Source organism: Elephas maximus, chromosome 14 (assembly GCF_024166365.1).
Source record: "Elephas maximus indicus isolate mEleMax1 chromosome 14, mEleMax1 primary haplotype, whole genome shotgun sequence".
NCBI lineage: Eukaryota > Metazoa > Chordata > Mammalia > Proboscidea > Elephantidae > Elephas > Elephas maximus.
In genome coordinates this window covers 72,016,218-72,022,461 of record NC_064832.1, presented here as the reverse complement: position 1 = coordinate 72,022,461, position 6,244 = coordinate 72,016,218, and positions in this window count along the sequence as shown.

The window sequence follows — 6,244 nt, the reverse complement described above, 5'->3', positions numbered from 1 at the left end:
CATCATAACTAAATCTTGAAGCACTGATGTAGTTCGAGTTGTTGTTGACTTAACGTCAAAATTCAATCACTGGGGGTTTTGCATCAGCCGGGCTACTTATTTGTCTAATAAATCCGTCATTTTGTAAGAAAAATATTTGAGCAGCCGTACTTGACCTCTTGGTTTCCACAAGTCACATTTATTTCTCCCAGTTTACAAATGCAAAATCGAGATGATTGTCTAATGCCTGGAGGAACTGTGTTGATTTCTGATTGGATTTTAGATGGAAATGTCTATTTTAAATACCTTGTGATTAAATTGTACATATAATAGAATCCATGCATTTTAAGCTGATTCCTGCTTTGAAACTTAACAACCTGAACTGTCTGTCACACATACAGATGGGAAAAAAAGGAAAAAAAAGAAAAACACTTCTTTCAAACAAACACTTAAATTCAGTTTCAATTGTAAGACTTTATTAAAGCCAGAAAATTATTTTTTTCCTAAAACAAATCTTTTACTGATTTTTTTTTTTTTAAAACCGGAAAGTGTTCTAATTCCTGGAGGGTAGGGCTTCACCACCCTATTCCTAGGGACAGCATGCATACACAGGAGAATTCATTTCCAGCCTCACATCTGCAATGTTGAGTCTATTTACAAACTGTGACTCAAGTCCAAGGAAATCCTTATCACCACTTCTTAGTATTATTAGTTAAGGAAAATAATGTGCCATGTTTGATTGAATGGATCTTATTCTCCAGTCCAGAAAATACTTGCCCCTCTTTTCCCCTACCCCTTCTCCTTCAAGCACTTTTTAGTGAAAAGACTCATTTATAATTCAAGGATCTTTCCGACATCTTTGGCTAAGGTACCGTGGTCCATTTGAGAGTTTCTCTGTATAGAGTTGCCCCATCAGTTGTGGCAAAGTGCTTGACTAAAAAGAGCGTTGATGTCTTTGGACGTCAGAGTGGAGAACTGATTTTGTCAGTTGGTGATGGGACTGGGAGAATGGGGCCTCAGAAACCTAGAACAGATGAACTGATCCTGCACAACGCGAGGCGTGTCCTGTGGACAAAGTCCTGCCGGGTTGACGAATATGGGGAGTGTGTAGACTGGTCCCACTTTGGCTGAGGGAGAGTAGGGTTTGGCAACGTGCTCAAATTTTGGATTCCGCTTTACTTTCTTGCTGAGGCCCAGGGAGTGTGTGTGTGTGTGTGTGTGTGTGTGTGTGTGTGTACACATGTAGAGGGAAGTGCCGCTCTAGATTGCTTGCACCTGAAACCATCGCGTTGGTTCCTCCCGGTATTCAGATTTCAGGCCAAATGTGGCCAGTAAAGGGGAAGGGTCCCTAACCCACCTCTCTGCGCTGACTTCCCGCCCCTCGCAGCCCGCCGCCCCGGCGGCACCCGCTGAGTTTGAGGTTCCTAAATTCTGCTTAAGAAGCCCTGGTGGCGCAGTGGTTAAGCACTTGGCTGCTGACCGAAAGTTGAGAGGCTCAAACCCACCAGCTGCTACCCCGGAGAAAGATGTGGCGCTCTGGCTCTGCATCTACCCGGGCAGGGCTGGTTGCGGGGAGGCTTTCTCACCAGCGGCTTGCAGTGTCCCCTGACAGGACCCTCTGAACAGGAGTCTGCTCCTCTGCTGGGGGCTCAGTGTGGGGGCGCGCTGCTACATAGACTCGTCACCCCCTCAGACCTGGAGGAGTCGCCAGTGAGCAGCAAAGTTACCCCTCTGCGGAGGCCGCTTCTGGGTGTTAAGCCGACTTACTGCCTTAACTTGCCATGAGCTGGTACACCCGCAATTTCTTGGGGGCTTTTTACTGCCCAGTCCTCCCAGGAAATTCTACCTATAATATTAATTTCTGAGCCTTTTTCATAAACATGTCATTTCCGTTTCTGAACCGATCTCATTTTCCTCTATTTGAACCTTAAGACTCTAATAAATTTGGAGAAAGCCATTGAAAACCAAACCCTCAACTCTAGGCCCACCCTTCCATGTGAGGGCAATAATCTACACAGCTCCACTCCCAGTTGGAAGGTTTGCTGAGAGTGGAAAGACCAGATCATATCTCTTTTTTGATTTGACTGGATTCAAGGAGCCCTAAATTTTAGTGTTGTAGTGGATAAGAGCTTGGTTGCCAACCAAAAGGTTGGGCAGTTCAAATCCACCAGCTGCTCCCTGGAAACTCTATGGGGGCAGTTCTACTCTGTCTATAGGGCTGGAATGGGTTTTAGTTTTTTGGGTTTGTTGGTGCAGTGGTTAAGCTCTTGGTTGGCAGTTGGAACCCTCCAGCCACCCTTGTGGAGAAAGTTGTAGCATTTTGCTTCTGTAAAGATTATAGCCTTGGAAACCCTTTGGAGCACCTCTACCCTGTCCTGTAGGGTTATTATGAGTTGGAATAGACTTGCCAGAAGCCAGCTTATGGCTGAATTTACAGTTCACGTATGAGGAGGTGAAGAAATAATTAGTATGTGACAAAAGCGGTCACACTGAGTTGGCAAATTTGGCCAATATTTGTTTCTGTCAGAAAAACATGCTAGACATGGCTCTTTGATGGAGCCCTAATGGAACAACTGTTAAGTGGTAGGCTGCAGATAGAAAAGTTGGTGGATGGGAACCACCCAATGGTTTTGTGGGGAGAAAGACCTGGGGATCTGCTCCTGTAAAGATTACAGCTTAGGAAACCTGTGGGGCAGTTCTACTCTGTCACATGGGGTCACTGTGAGTCTGAATGGACTCCACAGGACAGAACAACATAGTGTTGGTGCTGACTGTGGTTGGGGCTCTCTGGGTCATTAATCCATCTGCTTTCTTGTCTCACCCCCTTTCTTCCCACAGCATCATCTTCAGATGTGGAGATTTCTGAGGGAACTGTGTTTCTTAAATGTGGCTAGGTTGAGAAAAGAAGGGAAGTATATGGCAAGTCCCAGCTTCCTGGGTTTTGTTTCGTGGGCAAAGTTTCCTTGGATTTCCCCTTGGTTTCAAGACTTTTCTCCAGTCTCCTGTGATATTGAAGAAAGGACTTCTGCCATTTTACACTGGTTTTCTTTGATTTCACAAGTCAGTCACCCATCAGAACACATACTGAGAAGCTAATCTTAAGTGCACAGGCTGTACTAGCCAGCTGTGAAGGCAATTGTGGCAGGTGGGATGGTTAGGAGATGGAGGAGGGCTAGATGTTTCTGAGATAGTTATCTTTTAAAACTCAGATGATCCTAAGTTTACAAGGTGTTAGGCATTATTTCTTATTCTCTAATAAGAGAAACCTTATTTAAATATCCAAAACTTTTACCTGTAGAATTTTGAAGTTAGCTTTCACTTGATAAAGTAGTTATAAGTTGCTGAACTTTCTATTGAGAACAAAACTGGAGTAAAAAGGAAGAAGTGCTCGAAAATATTAATGTTAGCTTGTGGAAATAGATGCACTAGACTGTAGTTATTAGCAACTTATAAAATCTAAAATCAATATAAATTAATTTAATTATGATTTGTAATTGCATTATGCATGATCAATTTGAAACACTACATTAAAGATAATTAGTGCTGGGCGCCATCACTCATCACTTCCCTAACAGCTTAATGAAAAGGAATGCCATGTACCACCTTTGGGTTAAACCCGTAAATTCGGATAAATGCTTCATTTTCCAATAAAAATGTGGTAAAATAGTTGTACATTTAATAGACACTTTTATGACTCAATTGTAAATGCGTAATGGATTTTTTTGGGGGGAGAACTGTATTATTATTTTTTCCATGGACTTAGTTAAGTATTTATTAGGGTTGATGGAGCTGTCAGTGTTTTTTCAGGATCCGACCTGGAGGATTTGAATGAAGACTAACTTTTATGTAAAAATATCATGCTGTCCTGGAAGCTTGTAGCAAGAGGTCACTCCAGATGGAGGTCCTAACTTAGCATAATGGGTTTAACATTTCCATGACATCATCAGGGAATCTGAAAGGAGCCTAAGGATAATCAGAGTGGTCATTCAGAAGAACAGTAAATATTTTATGAGGATATATAGAAGACAGAAAAAATGGTCAGAAAGGTGATTCTAAGCTCCTTAGTGTTCTGTGAAGGAGGCTTCTCAGTTACTCCCAGAGTCAAAAAGAGCCACTGTGTATTCTTATATTAGCAAGACACATTCCAAAGCCTCAGAGGAGGACCTATGTTACGTATTAGTTTGTATAAGATCATTTTTGCTTCCTGAACTCTTCATAATTTTCTAGGCACCAGTATTTATCCTTTATATGCTTGCAAACAGGAATACCCATTCATTAATCCTGGGACAATTTTAGTTTGTTGATTTCCCAATATTATCTAGTACTGCAAGACAGGTTCTTTACTTTTAAGATGACAATTGAAATTACCAGAAGCATGTTAGAAGTGCTTCTGACTTAGATGAAGTCAGTAAGCTCTATTATTTGTTTTATTTCTACCCTCTATTAATTAATAATTGAATTCTTATATTACCACAGGTGTTTTGATGGGATTCACCTTTGTTCATCAGCATATTTCTACCTCTATTCCCTGACAGGCATTGAAAAAAATATATAGTGAGAAGAAACAATGAAAAAAAAATCTACAAAACGACATGATTCAGATTTTTAAGCATTTCCTTTAAATTGTTTCCAGCCAGAATTTGCACAGATAGGAATAAACTTACTTTGTTATTTGAAAAGTAGATACACTCCCATCCATTTTTCTTTTTAACCAGAATATGTTTAAATAGCATGTTCAGGTTTATTTTTATTTTAAATCTCACTTGTAATTATATGGATTAAATGTCTGGCTTTAACCACTGAAATGGGTATTTTAGGTTCACTTTTGGAAATGCCAACTGGAATAAATATTGAATCTTCTTGAATTTATTTGTCTATATAATGAAAAATACCCCTTTGACACTTATGAAAATAAAAGGGATCTTATTGTTTTCTGCAGGGGACATACAAAATGCATTAAATTTTGGGAAGGGCAGATAAAATATTTTAAATGGTAAAATTTAATCTTCTTTCTTCCAATCTTGACCTTCTAACTTCTGCCCATGCATCAAAGCCCAGATACAGTCATTGCAAGAAGCTTTTCACAGTCTTCCACCAGGAAGACATTTACTTGTGAATTCTCAGGCATGTTCTTCCTCTTTTTTGTCACTTACTTCGTATTGCCTTGTTTTATATGTTTATGTTTTTGTCCTTTATAACATAATGAGGACTTCTCAAGGGAAGGGAGCTTATCTTTTCTATCTTTTTATCTCCTAGAAAGTCTACCACAATATTACATTAAAAAACAAACCTGTTTCCATTGAGTTAATTTCGACTCATACCCAGCCTATAGGACGGAGCAGAACTGCCTCGTAGGGTTTCTAAGCAGTGATTGGTGGATTTGAACTGCCGACCTTTTGGTTAGCAGCTGAGCTCTTAACCACTGTGCTACCAGGGCACCCAATATTATATATAGCATATAATAAAACTTCATGAATACACCAATGAAGAAATTCCCCACCCCTCAACTCCCAGTCATCACACTGAACACATGCAAATAATACAGTTTCTTTAAAACTCCTCTTTCATATAGTTGCATTTTACCCTGGTGATTTCACACGTAGCTGGGTCAATGACAACACTGATCTTTTCAAACTGCAGTTATTATCATCTTTATAGTTTGCCTTATAATTATGTTATATCATCCAGAATTCAGTTCCACAAGAACCCATCGTAGCCTTCTTTTAAAGCAAAATGAAAGAGGTTAATGTTGTAAATTTTTAAGTATAATTTGTGGAAACAAAATTTTTGCCATTATATCTTTGCAGCTGGCTATGGTCTATTTTCATGACCAAAAGCCTTGGTCCCTTTGCCAAAACCTCAAACATACCCCCCATTGTTTTCCCCTTCATTTACCTTAAAATTTGACATTAGGTGGTTGCCAGATATTAACTGGAGGCTGTCTTTGCATGATTTATCCTTTCTTTTCTCCTTGCACAGTCACTGAATATTGCAATGCAATGATTTCTGCAAGTGGACCAGTCAAAAGTCAAATAAATCATTCCTTTATAAGATGCAAAGTTTAAAGCGCCAGTTAGCAGGTTTTGCTTCTTGATGATGGGGCTTAGCAAATTTTGCTTTCTGACACATTTTATAACCCTACAGAGCAGGTACAGTAATTACAAATTATTCTACCACACCCCCCCCGCCCGGTGCTAGACACTGCTCTAAGTCTCTCTGAGAATGTTTTTAATTGAAATGAAATGATTTTTAGTGATTGATACTA